The sequence below is a fragment of the Urocitellus parryii genome, chromosome 16 (assembly GCF_045843805.1).
Source record: "Urocitellus parryii isolate mUroPar1 chromosome 16, mUroPar1.hap1, whole genome shotgun sequence".
NCBI classification, from domain to species: Eukaryota; Metazoa; Chordata; class Mammalia; order Rodentia; family Sciuridae; genus Urocitellus; species Urocitellus parryii.
The window spans coordinates 7,120,773-7,136,421 of NC_135546.1; positions in this window are offsets into that span (position 1 = coordinate 7,120,773).

A 15,649-nucleotide genomic window follows, 5' to 3' on the forward strand; every position below is an offset into this window, starting at 1 on the left:
TGCCTAAGTCTTTGATCCACTTTGGGTTGATTTTTTTTGCAGGGTGAGATATAGAGGTTTAATTTCACTTTGCTACCTATGGATTTGCAGTTTTGCCAGCACCGTTTGTTGAATAGGCTGTCTTTTCTCCAGCAAATGTTTTTGGCACCCTTGGCTAGTATGAGATAACCATATTTATGTGGGCTTGTCTCTGTGTCCTCTATTCTGAACCACTGGTCTACAAGTCTGCTTTGGTGCTAATACCATGTTTGTTACTGTAGCTCTGTAGTATAGTTTAAGGTCTGGTATTGTGATGCCTCCTGCTTCACTTCTCTTGCTAAGGATCACTTTAGGTATTCTGGGTCTCTCATTTTTCCAAATAAATTTCATGATTAGTTTTTCTATTTCTAAGAAGAATGTCATTGGGATTTTAATAGGAATTGCATTAAATCTGTATAATGCTTTTGGTAGTATGGCCGTTTTGACAATATTAATTCTGCCTGTCCAGGAGCATGGGAGGTCTTTCCATCTTCTAAGGTCTTCTTCAATTTCTTTCCTTAGTGTTCTGTAGTTTTCATTGTAGAGGTCTTTCACCTCTTTTGTTAGATTGATTCCTAGTTTTTCTTTTTTTTTTTTTTTTGAGTCTATTGTGAATAGAGTAGGTTTCCTAATTTCTCTTTCAGTGGATTCATTGCTGATGTATAGAAATGCATTTGATTTATGGGTGTTAATTTTATAACCTGCTACTTTGTTGAATTAATTATTAGTTCTAGAAGTTTTCTGGTGGATTTTTTTTTTTTGGATCTTCTAGGTATAGAATCATGTCATGAGCAAATAGTGATAGTTTGAGTTCTTCTTTACCTATTTCTATCCCTTTAATTTATTTCTTCTGTCTAATTGCTCTGGCTAGAGTTTCAAGGATGATGTTGAATAGAAGTGTGAAAGAGGACGTTCTAGTCTTATTTAATTTTTTAGTGGGAATGCTTTCAATTTTTCTCCATTTAGAATGATGCTGGCCTTGGGTTTAGCATACATTGCTTTTACAATATTGAGGTATGCTCCTACTATCCCTAGTTTTTCTAGTGTTTTGAACAGGAAGTGTGCTATATTTTGTCAAATGCTTTTTCTGCATCTATTGAGATGATCATATGATTCCTGTTTTTAAGTCTATTAATATGATGAATTACGTTTATTGATTTCTGTATGTTGAACCAACCCTGTATCCCTGGGATGAACCTCACTTGATTGTGATGCACTATCTTTTTAATATGTTTTTATATGAGATTGGCCAGAATTTTATTGAGAATTTTTGCATTTATGTTCATCAGGGATGTTGGTCTGAAGTTTTCTTTCCTTGATGTGTCTTTGTCTGCTTTTGGTACCAGGTTATTAGCCTCATAGAATGAGTTTGGAAGGGTTCCCTCCTTTTCTATTTCATGGAATACTTTGAGAAATATTGGTGTTAATTCTTCTTTGAAAGTCTTATAGAAACTTGGCTCAGAATCCATCTGGTCCTGGGCTTTTCTTGGTTGGTAGGCTTTTGATAGCATTTTCTATTCTATTACTAGAAATTCATCTGTTTAAATCATGTATGACCTCCGCATTCAGTTTGGGTAGGTCATATGTCTCTAGAAATTTGTCAATGTCTTTGAGAGTTTCTATTTTATTAGAGTATAAATTTTTAAAATAGTTTCTAATTCTCTTCTATATTTCAGATGTATCTGTTGTGGCAATTCCTTCTTCATCTTATATTTTAGTAATTTAAATTTTTTATTTTTCTCTTCACTAGCATGACCAGGGTTTTTTAAAAAAAATTAAATTTAATTTATTTTTTCAAAAAACCAACTTTTTGTTTTGCCAATTTTTTCAATTGTTTCTTTTGTTTCGATTTTATTGATTTCAGATCTGATGTTAATTATTTCCTGTCTTCTACTGCTTTTGGTGTTGATTTGTTCTTCTTTTTCTAGGGCTTTGAGATGCAGTGTTAGGCCACTTATTTGTTGACTTTTTATTTTTTTAATGAATGCATTCAATGCAATAAACTTTCCTCTTAGTACTGCCTTCATAGTGTCCCAGAGATTTTGATATGTTGTATTAGTGTTCTCATTTACCTCAAAGAATGTTTTTATTTCATCCTTGATTTCTTCTTCTATCCATTTATCATTCAATTGTGTATTAGTCTCTATTTGTTATGGTAGCTTCTATTTTTTTTTATTTTACCATTGATTTCTAATTTGATTCCATTATGGTCTGATAGAATGCAGAATATTATCTCTGTTTTTTTTTTTTTTTTGTATTTACTGAGTTGCTTTGTGACATAAGATATAGTGTCTTTTAGAGAAGGAGCCATGTGCTGCTGAGAAAAAGTATATTTTCTCGTGGATGGATGAAATATTCTATATATATCTGTTAGGTCTAAATTATTGCTTGTATCATGAATTCTATAGTTTCCTTACTTAGTTTTTGTTTGGAAGATCTGTCCAGTAGTGAGACAGGTGTGTTAAAGTCATCCCATATTATTGTAATGTGGTCTATTTGACTCTTGAAATTGAAAAGTGCTTGGTTTATGTACCTAGATGCTCCATTGTTTGGGGCATAAATATTTACAATTGTTATGTCCTGCTTATATATACTTCCCTTGAGAAGGATGAAAAGTCCTTCTTTATCTCTTCTAATTAACTTTGGCTTGAAGTCCACTTGATCTGATATGAGGATAGAGACCCCGGCTCGTTTACAAGATCTATGTGAGTGATATGTTTTTTCCCATCCTTCATCTTCAGTCTGTGGATGTCTCTGTCAATGAGGTGAGCCTCCTGGAGACAGTATATTGTTCTGTCTTGGTTTTTAATCCAATCTGCCCATCTGTGTCTTTTGATGGATGAGTTTCAGCCATTGACATTCAATGTCATTATGGAGAAATGATTTTTTTCCCCTATCATTTTTATTTATTTCTTGTTTTTAATTTGAATTTGTTTGTCCTTTGACTGACTTTTCCTATAGTGCAGTTTCTCCCTTTGCTGGTTTTCACTTTTGTATTTCATTTCTTATTCATAAAATATCTTGCTGAGAATGTTTTGTAGTGTACGCCTTTTAGTTGTGAATTCTTTTAACTTTTGTTTAACCTAAAAGGTTTTCACTCGATCTTCAATTGTGATGCTTAATTTTGCAGGCTATCGTATTCTTGGTTAGCATCTATTTTTTGCAGAGCTTGGTATATGCTATTCCACAACCTCCTATCTTTGAGCGTCTGGGTTGAGAAATCAGCAGAGATCCGTATTGGTTTCCCTCTAAAAGAAATCTCTGTTTTTTCTTTGGCAGCTGTTAAAATTCTATCTTTATTCCAAATGTTGGTCATTTTCATAATAATGTGCCTTGGTGTGGGACTGTTGTAATTTTGTATATTTGGGGTCCTATGAGCCTATTTTGGTTTTTCCATTTCATTCTTAAGTTTTGGGGAATTTTCAAATATCATTTCATTGAAAAGATTGTGCATTCCTCTGGCTGGTATCTCTGAGCCTTCGTCTATTCCAATAAATCTTCAGTTTGGTCTTTTCATAGTATCCCATACTTCTTAGAAGTTCTGTTCATGGTCTCTTATCTTTTCTCCAAGGCCAACTTTATTTTCTAGAGTGGTGTTGTGTCTTCAAATCCTGAAACTCTGTCTTCCAAGTGGTCCAGTCCTTTGGTGATACCTTCCAATGAATTTTTAATTGGCTTTATTGAGTCCTTCATCTTGAGGATTTCCGCTTGTTTTTTTCTTTCTTTCTCTCTCTTTTTTTTTAGAATCACTCTTTGTTGCAGAGACATTTTTCTTCTTGTATGTTATCCCTTATGTCATCTTTCCCCGCACAGATTGATTTAACTGTGAACATTCTAAACTTCTGCTCGGCCATTTCTCCACTCTTGTGTAGATGGATTCTGTCATTGAATTACATTGGTTTGTTGGAGGTGATTTTTTTTCTTTTGGTTTTTCATGTTATTTGTGTGTCTACCCATTTGACAGTATGGCTTGGAGGCATTAGAGTTTCTACCCTGTGTTACTTATAGAGACTCTGAAGGTTTCCTGTACCTCACTGTTTTGGGGGGGAGTCAGAGATTAACAACAATCAATGCAAACAGGTTACAGCATCTGCAGTGACACGACCCCCTTAAAATTTATAGCAGTTCAATGTACCATGGCCAAGCTGTAGAACCAACCGAGGTGCCCTACAACAGATGAACAGAGGAAGAAAATGTGGTACATATATGCAATGAAATATTACTCAGCCATAAAAAAAGAATGAAACTATGGCTTTTGCCAGGAGATAGATAACACTGGAGACTATCATGCTAAGGGAAATAAGCCAATCCCCCAAACCCAAAGGCCAAATGTTCTCTCTGATAAGTGGATGCTTACCCATAACAAGGGAGGAGAAGATTAGGAGTTCCTTTGACTAGACAAAGGAGAATAAAGGGAAGATGTGGGAGATGGCAATAAGAAAGAGAGTAGAGTGAATGGGACAAATCGTTCCTATCCTCATATCAATGCATGACCCAGGTAACCCCACACCATGTACAACCACAATAATGTGATCCTCTTGGAACAAGTTATACTTATTCTCTCTATGTCTCATAGGTCAAAATATACTCTAGAGCCATATAAATAAAAAAAAAAAAGAAAAATTGAATCATGGCATCTAGTTTGTAACTACAGAAGAGCTGTACATCGTCCAGGCGGGCGCAAAGCACAGTGAATAGAAAACACAAAGCAAAGCACATACTTTCCAATCTGTCACCAACGAAGATGGATTCCAAATGCCATGTGCAAACTCAATGCTCGGTTCCCGGCGCTGACACGGTCGAGCTGCACCCGAGCTTTGCCTTAGCTCTGTGATATCAAAGAAGTTACGCCCTATGTCTGGATTCACTCTGAAAGTTAAGTGTCAAGATTTCCGGCAAATAAAAAATTATTAAAATTTGACAGCTGGCCGATTATGCTAACATCTGGTAACAAATCATTTCTGACAGTTCAATCGTACACTGCTTATTGCCTAGCTATTAATATTATAAACAGCAAAATGCAAAAAAAAAAAAAGAATATAGCACTTGACTCACATGTTCCCCATAGTGATAGAACGAAGGCACTTGTTTGTCTTAATGTGGAAGAAGTGTCATCTTTTCGAGTCGGAGGTTTGAAGGAGATGGGAACGGGAGAACCATCATCACGGGTGGCATCGTGCAGGGGGCCGCAAGCTAAAAAGAGAATCGAAAGTCTCTGAATCCCAGATGACATGATAATCCGTTTACAGTATGCGAGGGGAATAGATATGATGCTAAGAATTGATCGTAGGCATCAGTAATAATTATGAAACCGCATGGCATGGTTAACCATCCTTCACCAGGTACAGGTCCATGGGCCCAGAATAGTAGACAGTGGAAGTTGTCATTGGTACTTGAACCAAGTCTGGTAAGCAGGTGATTTATCTTGGATTCCACTGCCTGGATCTGAGATATGGGTATCCCGTACTGTCCCTGATCTTCATAAAAGATGGAGTAGAGTTTTACCTTTAGCTTTTGACAGTGATTGATCTCTACCCTTCCAGCCTCTCTCATTCACCTAAGTGATTTCAAAAGAGGTAGATTATATAAAAACAAAGTCTTCACCAACATTTAAATTGTGTCCATCAAATAAAAGCTAAGGGGGGGAGGGACGTGGCCCTGTGGACTGGGGGAGGGGGGGTCTGGCTGGGTGTTGTATAACTCACCCTTGTTCCATGAGTGCAGATGTTGCATCGTACCATGAGAAAACTGGTGAAGGTCATCTCTACGGCTGTTTCTGGCTCAGAAGGGCATCTGTTCTGAACTTGGGTCAAATTCCAATTGAGCTAATTAACGTGCTAAGTGATAACGATGGCAACTTTTCCTTATTATTTTTACGACTCTGAGTCAATCACTAGTATCATACAGTTAAGCAGAAACATTGGCATCTCTGAGAAGGGCCTGTTGGTGCACACCTGTAATCCCAGCAGCTTGGGAGGCTGAGGCAGGAGGATCACAACTTAGAGGCCAGCTGCAGCAACTTAGCAAGGTCTTAAAGCAACTTGGCAAGACCCTGTCTCTAAATAAAATATAAAAAGAGCTGAGGATGTGGGTCAGTGGTTATGTCCCACTGGCTTTAAAAAACAAAAACGGCATCTTTGTTCTAATACAGATAAAATTTTTCAGGAAAAAAAAATATAAATGTAAAACAATCCCAAAGACAATGTGGATTGAGAGTTTTCTATCTTCACAAAAGCTCCCAGGTAGAAGGTTTCATGTCTGAAAAGTCTACTTTCCACAGAGATGTATTTTAGAACGCTCTTGTATTTTGTTTCATAGTTGGATGTAAGGCTATAGAATTGAAGCTTTTAAAAATAACCGAAGGCTGAGAATTCATGTGCTTTACCACATTCATAGATAATTTATGAATTCGCTTCTCTAACACCCAAGCCTCAATTCACTTTCAAACACATGAAGTGTCATTGGAAGTGTACATTGTACTCCTAATGAAATTCTCCACATCTTATCTCTTAAGCGTTTTGCAGATTCATATTTTAAACTTGCGAAGAATACCAGAGAAACCTGCATAGATTTTTATATCTTAACAAGTCGAAACCAAACGACACTATTATTTCACAAAAGGATTTCAGTTCCTGGCCATATTTCTTTATTACAACAGCAGTTACTTGGGTCCTAAATCAAATGCCCATGAAAATCCTTGTTTTTTTTTTTTTTCTCACTTTTTGCAATTTCAGCCAGAGCTATTTGTCTGAGTGAAAAATGTCATTTTATTAGTCCTAAGCTTTACATTGTTTATACTTGTTTTTCTTCTTCCCTTTTTTTTATTTTTTGGAAAATTTAAGAATTGCAGTAGACAGGTTAAGAGGAAACATAATCTTTTATCTCTGTCGATGAGCTCCTGATTAATGCAATAGTGAATCTTCTGCATACTGAAGACAAACCTCAGGCTACCCAGGCTGATGAATTTAGTTTTATCACAAACTTCATTTAGAGGGGCACGATTATGTGAATCAGCCTTCCACTTTGTCTTGGAGTTGTTTTTGTGGACTTGGGAGGGTGCTGAGGTATGCTGCTCACTAGTGGGTAGCCTGCCCCCCCCCAGTTCCCAGGCTCTGAAGCAGGATCAATGAACACAGATGGACTGTGGATAAAGTAACAAAGGAGATTCCATCCTGGGAAGCCTCCAGGAAACTGGGACACATCTCCACACAGCCTTGGCACTTCCTCTTGCCCCACGCTGCTGTGCATCTTTGCTTCTGGTCCAATGTATTTTAAAAATTTGGTGCATGGGGACCTTGAAGGACCGAGTCCCTTGCCGGTACCCTTTCACTGTTGGAGATGGTGCGTAAGGAAACCAGGAGAGGGCGGGTGTGAGATGGGTTCAGTTCTTCATCCTTTCCTATGTGCGGACACTTTACCAAATACTTTTTAATTTCCTGAACTTACAGAGGTTTATTATTTGTTAGAGTCTGTAAACAAGTCAGGATGGCGCCTGGCATTTTGCACAGGGAGTGGTTTGTGAAGTAAGGCCAGCGAGCCATTAAGTGTGGAGATTCCTTATTGGTTGACTGCTGTATCTAGTTTATGTTAATTAGGATAAATAATGTATAAATACCCCTCCTGTCCTACAATAAATGGCTCCCACTCCTGCTGTATCAACATACACCCCCCCATTATTTCAGGGGACAGAGAGGGGGGGTCTCCACTTGCCAGCTACAAATATATACCCCAAAACCATGTCCCAATTCCCACCTCCAGCCACCTCCAATTACCATTCCGTTCATCCCAATCAGGGGGTTAATTCACTGAGTGGGTTAAGAGTCTCACAACCCAATCATTTCTCCTCTGAACCTTCTTGCATTGTCTCACACGTGAGCTTTTGGGGGACACCTCACCTCCAAACCGTAACAGCCAGCCTCAGTAATTTAGCAAGGTGTTCCGCAGCCCAGTGAGACCCTGTCTCAATATATAAACTAGAAAGGGCTGGGGATGTGGCTGAGTGGCTCAGGGTTCAATCTTCAGTACCAAAACAAAGAAGGGCTGTAAAATTGGGGAGTCCCACCAAGGATGACATTGCTGTTGGCATGATCCAGTTGGAGAAGGTCTGGGGTGCAGACTGGAGGCTCGGATTTGGCCCGTTGGCTAAGAGGTCTCAAGTAGGCAGAGGAAGAAAGAAATAAGAAACTCAGCCGCAAGACACAGGTTATAGAGAGAAATCTGTGACTCATTAACACGTCAGGAATGTTTAATGCCATCAGATTGGATAAGATTGTAAAGTGGATAGAAGAAGAAGTCCAAAAAGTGATTCTTGGAACAGTCCTTCATAAAGAAGTGGGAGAAAGGGAAAGAGATACCATAAAAGGTAGGTAGAGGAGGTGGAGGAGTTGAAAGCCAGGGGAAGAAAGTAGGAGCAACAAGAGACATCTACAGTGCTGCCTGCTGCGACTGGACCAGTAAGAGGGGTGAAGCTGACTTTGCTTTTGTATTACAAAAGGCATTCTGTGCCCAGGGCGGTGGCTCATGCCTGTCATCCCAGCAGCTCGGGAGGCTGAGGCAGGAGGATCTCGAGTTCAGAGCCAGCCTCAGCAAAAGCCAGGCACTCAGCAACTCAGTGAGACCCTGTCTCTACATAAAATACAACATAGGGCTGGGGAGGTGGCTCAGTGGTTGAGCGCCCCTGAGTTCCATCCCTGTATGGAAAAGAAAAAGAAATGTTGGGTTGGGAGCAGGGGTGGTGTGGGTGAACCTTTCCTTGAGTGCAGAGGCTATAAACTTCTGCATAGAGCTTTACTCCATGTAGAAGCAAATACAAGGATGGAGGAAGGGCTCCAAAGGCATTTCACTCCCTCCAGGGGCGCAGCCTCCAACTCAAATTGGCCTCACTCAAATGGGCCTCCTTGCTCTGACGGGACTCGATTTACCTATCTATACTGAGTGCCTCTCTAATTCTGGCCTCGCCATAGTAGTAACTAGAATAGGGAAAGTGGCCAAGAGAGGTGCATTACAGGATCAGCAAACTCCTCCTAGGCAGATGTGTGTTTCAGTAAAGAAGGGAAAGAGGATGGTGGGGTGAGGAAGAGGGTCAGTATCTTGGGTCCCAGGAGAGGATTCTTCTTGGATGGGAGCAGAAAGAGTGAACCTACAATGGTACGGAAAAAAGCCGAGCCAGAGGTTCCCATGGTGCTGAGCAGGACAGAGCAGTCCTGAGAGAGGGGTCAAGTTCATTTCCAAAGTCTTGCGTTTTCTCCTCCTGCCATCCCAGGGCTATCAGACGGTGACAAGGTGACAATCGTATCTCCCTAGTTTACACATTGGCCTTGTTGCCCACATAGGATTATGGCTGGACATTACCATGTGAAAAAGATGATTAACCTCCATACATATTCACTTTTGATAGAGGTAGAATAAAAATCATGATGACACAGATAGTAAGATCTGCCCCATAGTGAGCACTTCCTAAGGGCTGTGGTCTCTTTAATTTAGCAATTCTTAGACTTTTTTTTTTTTCTTTTAGCAAAATGGTCCTTCGGTTGGTCAATGAGGTGATAGACTCAAAGTACTCTTTCCATTGAAAAGCAGATCCTTAGATGAATGGCAACACTAACACCTCTTTGAATGAGATATCTTATCAAAATTAGTTCCGGTGGGGCTCTCTCAGAATGTAAATAAACTGATTGATTGCTTCTGGGACACAGAAGCGTAAACATTCACAAAAATCTACGTTGTCCAGCTGGTAGTCATTGACCGTCTGTAATGTCTGTTTGCAAATCATGGTTCCATCCCTAGCAATGGCTGAGCATAGAGCAGAGGTAATCAATAAATGGTTTGATGGACACATGAATGGATGGAATTCAATCTCCATGATACTCCAAATACTAACCCACAGCCAAAGATCCTCTGATGCAGTTAATTGAAATAAAAGAAGGGGAAAACCCTATTTGGAAGGAAAAAAAATATTGTAAAAGCTTGCTTGTTGTAGGAACCTGTTTTAGTCAGTTTCTTTCTTTTTTTTTCTTTTCTGATGTAATTGAAAGATCTTTCCAGAACAATCGTAGAGGAGGAAAAGTTTATTTGGGGGCTCACAGTTTCAGAGGTCTCAGTCCATAGATAGCAGGCTCCATTTCCAGGGGCTCAAGGTGAGGCAGAATATTATGGCAGAAGAGGGTGGTGGAGGGAAGCAGTTCACATGATGATCAGTCAGCAAAGGGAGACTCCACCCTCCAGATACAAAATATATACCCGGTAGCCACACTCCCAATGCCCACCTCCTCCAGCCACACCCCACCTGCAGCAAGCCACCACCCAGTTAATCCCATCAAGAGATTAATTCGCTGATTGGGTTAAGGCTCACATAACCCCATCATTTCTCCTCTAATCCTTCTTGCATTGTTTCACATGTGATCTTTTGGGGGACACCTTACCTCCACACCATAATAGAATCTTTTTCGTGAAAGCGAAAAAGTAAAGGAGATAGAAATTTTCTAACCCACATTAGACCAAAATAATAATAATAATAATAATAATAAAAAAGGAAAGAAAGTGGTGATTAGAAGGGGTACAAGATGAAGAATCCCTGCAGTTTCTTCCATCATGTTCATTTTCTTCTGCATGCCTTAGTCTTGAATGACTCTTGTCAACACGGACCAGGGACAGTCCTTTATCTCTGAAGAATTTGTGATGATTCCTGGGACCCCCAAGCCAAGTCTCCATCTGTAGAGATGTGCAGTTTAGGGAGCACCATATATATTAAGTTCCCAAGGGTGGCCTCCATAAACCTAGCTACAAATATCCGCACCCAGCTGCACTGGATTAAACTGTCACTGACTTGTTTATGTTTCCAGAAACTGTCAATGCAGATCTACAAAAGCCACAGAAATATCTTTAAATCACAGAAAAATCCAGGGGACAGGGGGGTGGGGGAATGCATTCGACTTTCCTCCCTGGATAGAAGGAGTGTTTGGCCAAGAGTCGCTGGCTGAGGCCTGCTATGTAGCGGGTCAGAACTTTTCTGGGGGAACATATGACATAGTATTTTAATTTTGCAACTCCAAGTGAAACCAACCAAACACCAGATGTCCAGAGGTTGACCAGAGGTTGATAGAGCTGTCCTCAGGCTGCCGCATGCTCCCCAGAGGTCGCCAGAACCTAGGCTGTGACGCTCTCTGCTCCCATGGCATGTGTACAGCTCAACTTCTGTGCTGATTAGAGTGACAGTGGCCATCCGGTGAATGTCACCGTACTCACAGCCACTTTCCTTTAGCATCTCAAAAACCCCAAACCACAAGATCGATGCCTCCCTGGGGATTCCAGGATAAAGAGCCACCATTCTGGTGGGTAGAACTGAGAGCAGAAGGTCCCTTTGCATTCTGCAAAATGAAAAGCCGTGGTGATCGCAGAACCACCTTAAAGTGGCCCGGAAAACTGAATGTACAGACTCACATGCATGTGGAAGGGAAGCAGGAAGAGGATTTAATGGAAGAAATGGAAAGAAATGAGACAGGTGGTCTGGGGCCCAGTGAGCATCCTCCTCTCTTATTAGCAGGAAAGATGCAAGGTAGACAGGAGGGGGAACTTCGCTGCAGAGGGAAGAAGACTCCGATGTGCCCAAAGCCATCAGCCTCCCTATAACCTTCCATCCCCAGGGCTCAGCCCCGAGGATCGCCTGGGAGCTTCGGAACGCAGCCGGCATCCGGAACATTGGCTTCTGGAAGGGAAAAGAGAGGACCTGGCCTGACTCGGTCATTTAATATCCTTGTCAAAACCCAGGCAGGTTATTCACTTCTCTAAACCAAAGGGTGAGCTCAACTTTGCAGAAAGAACATATGGGAGGCTCCATGGAGGGGCCTTGCCCCCAATGCCCTTGGATGATGTGCTGCCAAATGGTCCAGTGGTTAAGACCCGGGAATTGAATCCAATCCGGCTTCTTCTAAATCCCTGCCTTATCCCTTAGCGACAGTGTAACCCTGGACACACGGCTTCACCTCTCTAAGTCTCCTGTTTGCACACTGCAAAGGGGTGGGGGGAGGGAATCAAACACTCCTGGTGGAATGATCGTGGGGATTAAATGAATGGCCAGTCTCACGTGTTTAGCCCCCGGCATGGTACAGAATAATCAGTGACGACCATCGTTGGTGTCATTGTCCAATTGGAAGCTTGGTTTTGTTAACAGCAGCGCCAAATCCCTTCTCACCTGGTTAAGGTAAAAAAAAAAAAAAAAAAAAGAAGAATTGTAGAATAATGATTCATTTAGGTGGGGGGACCAAAAAAGGGAAGAATTACTACTTGGGAAAATGTATCCTCTGCCAGTTTGTCCCAATTCTGGGATGAGGTCAAGGATCAGCAACTCTGGTCACATTCTCTCTGTACATGTCTCCTCGTCTTTTTTAAAAATTTCTGAGCCACCAGATTCCTACTTTCCATTTTAGCTTGACTGGTCTTAGGGGGAAAACGTATTGGTATTGCAAGGAAAAAAAATGTATGAAAATTTCAGTTTCCGTTCACTCCACGCCACTCGGTAAGGTATCTTCTTAAGTGAAGATGTTAGTTAACTTTTTTTTTTTTTTCTGACAAGAGATGCGAGCACATTGGTAACAGGTGAGATTCCACTGTGTCCCAGGCTCGATACTGGATTCTGGAATATACACCTTAAATAAAAATCATGATTCCAGATCCTAAAGTCTACAATGCCCGGTAAGAGGTAACATTGACAGAATAGGGTGGGATTTGAATAATGAATTCTTTGGGTTGAAAATAAGGGCATGGAGATGTTAAGAAAGAAAGAAAAAAAAAGAAAGAAGGAAGGAAGGAAGGAAGGAAGGTAGGAAGGAAAGAAGGGAGGAAGGAAAAAGAAAGAAAAAGAAAGAAAGAAAGAAAGAAAGAAAGAAAGAAAGAAAGAAAGAAAGAAAGAAAGAAAGAAAGAAAGAAAGAAAGAAAGAAAGAAGGAAAGAAAGAAAGAATCGGGGAGAAAATAAAGATGGCTTTTTTACATTTTACATCAGAAACCCCCTCCAGTCTTTATTCCGGCTCTGTGAATGTCCCCTAGGCTGACGGAGCAGTAGACAATAGTAGGTGACAGCCGATTCCTGATGCTGACTGCTTTTTATGAACAGCATCCTACCTTGCAAAGACTCCCTCTCCCTGCTCTGTGGGCCCACGGCCCAGTGGGGCTGCCTGGTTGGCCCATTAACTGTGTTCAGAGCATGCTCCATCATTGCTAAAAAGCCTCCGCTCCCAATTACAGGGTAATAGCATCATTAGTTCTGCCATCGTTATTTAGTCATAATGATAAGAAACAGAGAATATTGGAGAGAATTGGGGAGAATTCGAGCACGTTAGAGCCCTAGGTTTTTATGGACCTATCCTCATGCACCTGCACGGTTCCGTTCATTAAGACACACAGACACTCTCGCCCGTGCCTGTGGTTCCTAATAAAAATCAATTGCAATTGGAGGGAGAAATCCTGCCACCCCCTTCTGTTTGTGGGGCCTCCATGCACAAGCCCCATCTAGGAAAGTTCAAATTTAAAGTGTTTCGTTCTGTTCCACAGGGCTTCTCACGTGCAAAAAAAGTGGGGCGGGGGGATAGCCCTCTTTGGACACATTTATTTCTTAGGAAAATTCTACTTCCTCTTCTATTTACGGGAATCATATTTTCTCAGGTTGGATTTAAAAAGGAAAAAAAAACCCACTTTTGTGACATCTGGTACTCATTAGAGAGACATCACATCTCAGTCTGGGAAGAAACCGTTGAAGTTTATTTCCCCGACTTTCTAAGAGATTTCATGTCGAATACAAGTGGGCTGGGTATTCAGGGTTGGTAAAGACATAAAGGACGTCCCTCTGCGGCTTTGTGTGTAGACCCCCATCTTTGCTCAACTTTGCAGAGAGTGTTTATCCTGCCGTGAACCCTCCCCATCTGTGTGGCATGTCTCAATGATGATAATAATAAAAGCTAATATTTCTGTAACAGTTTGCAGTTTCCAAAACACTCTCAGATGAGTCCCCACACGATCCTAAAAGCCAGACTCTGCCTTGGTGTGAGGCAGAATGCAATGTTTCCATTTTGAGACAACAAAAGGAAGTTACATGATTTTTCCATCCAGTCTGGGAACTTGATCTCTTAAATATCTAGTCATCTCTGTCTGTTTGAAATAGCATGAGTTTTGCTTTTTTTTTTTTTTTCCAATTTCTTGACATGTTGATGTCCTGTTCATTGGTCCAGTTGCCCAAATCATCCAGCATAGCACCAAGATTTTTTGATGGGCTAGACATTTGGTGGCCTCTTTTTATTTATTTATTTATCTATCTTCTGTCTCTTCCTACAGCCTGATTTTTCGTGATGCCTTTGTTCCAAGCATCCTGCTGACTCTGCCTTCTATGTTTACCAGGGCACACTTATTTACGTATGTGGCAGGTGCACAGGAAAAATCTCTCCGTATCAATAAGGGACCTCACAGACGCCAATCAACAAATTTCTTATTTAGCCTCAGGACGGATGGGCTCAATTTCTGACTCTGTTGCACACCATCGGCAGCCAGAGAGATGAAAGAAACCAGTATCTGCTCATGTAGATCCTTTGATCCTCAGGAAATTATCCTGAAATGCGTTTTTTTTTTTTTTTAAAGTAATTGTGGCTCAATGTGTTACATTTCTGCTCTTCTGTCTTTATTTTAAACTATTGGTTTCACTGCCTATGGTGATCATTTTCTGACTTACAAATTTCCTAAGAATGAATATATCAAATATGTACTCTTTAACAAAGTCTGCAAGAACCTGACATAGAGTGATTCAGATTTTGTGTGTATCACTAAAAAAAAAAAAAAAAAAAAAAAAGAAGAAAAAAAAAGATTTTTTTTTTTTGGTCCTCTTTGTTTTACATTTTCAACTATGTCCTTGACATATGAGATGACTGATTATTTTCTGGACCTAGGAAGAATTACTGTCAATGCAATACCAGCATGGGTTTTAGTTAAGTTTAATCTAAAAGCTATTATCATTTTTATTTTTAGTCTTCTAGTTAGATTTTGATTCAAAAGAAAAAAAAAGAAGCCTATTTCTTATACAGTCGGTGCCCTGTAGGCCATATTTTCAAGTGTTCAATAAGAACTTTAAGAACGGAGAAATTATGAAACTGTAACAAGCTCCCTTTGACTCTTATTCTATCTAGTTTCACAAAGACATTTGTATTGCATGATCAGTTTCATTCCCCGCTAAGCTCAGTAACAACTAGTTCTGTCTGGAAGATGTAGAAACCTTTCTATATTTATGAATGATAATGGAATAGTTCACCTCATTGGAGAATTGTAATGAATTATTCCTGACTTTTCATGTGAGCATTGATAGCATTAAGCTGAGAAGGTAATATCTTGGAAATGGACTGTTGTATCACAAAAATGCCCATCTGGTTCACTGGTGAAACTCATGTAAAGACGGGTCTCCACATTGTTCCTGAGTGCACTTTGAAAATTTATGAATTGCAGCTCTGTACCTGGGGATATCTGAGCAGGGTAACAAGCTCTTGTCTCTATAATACTGGCTTCCATGCCCCATTTAGCTGTTTCACTTGGAAGAACATTATAGAGGGAAGTATAGCAATGGTACAAATAGTGCAATAGTTAGGGGTTGTGATTAGC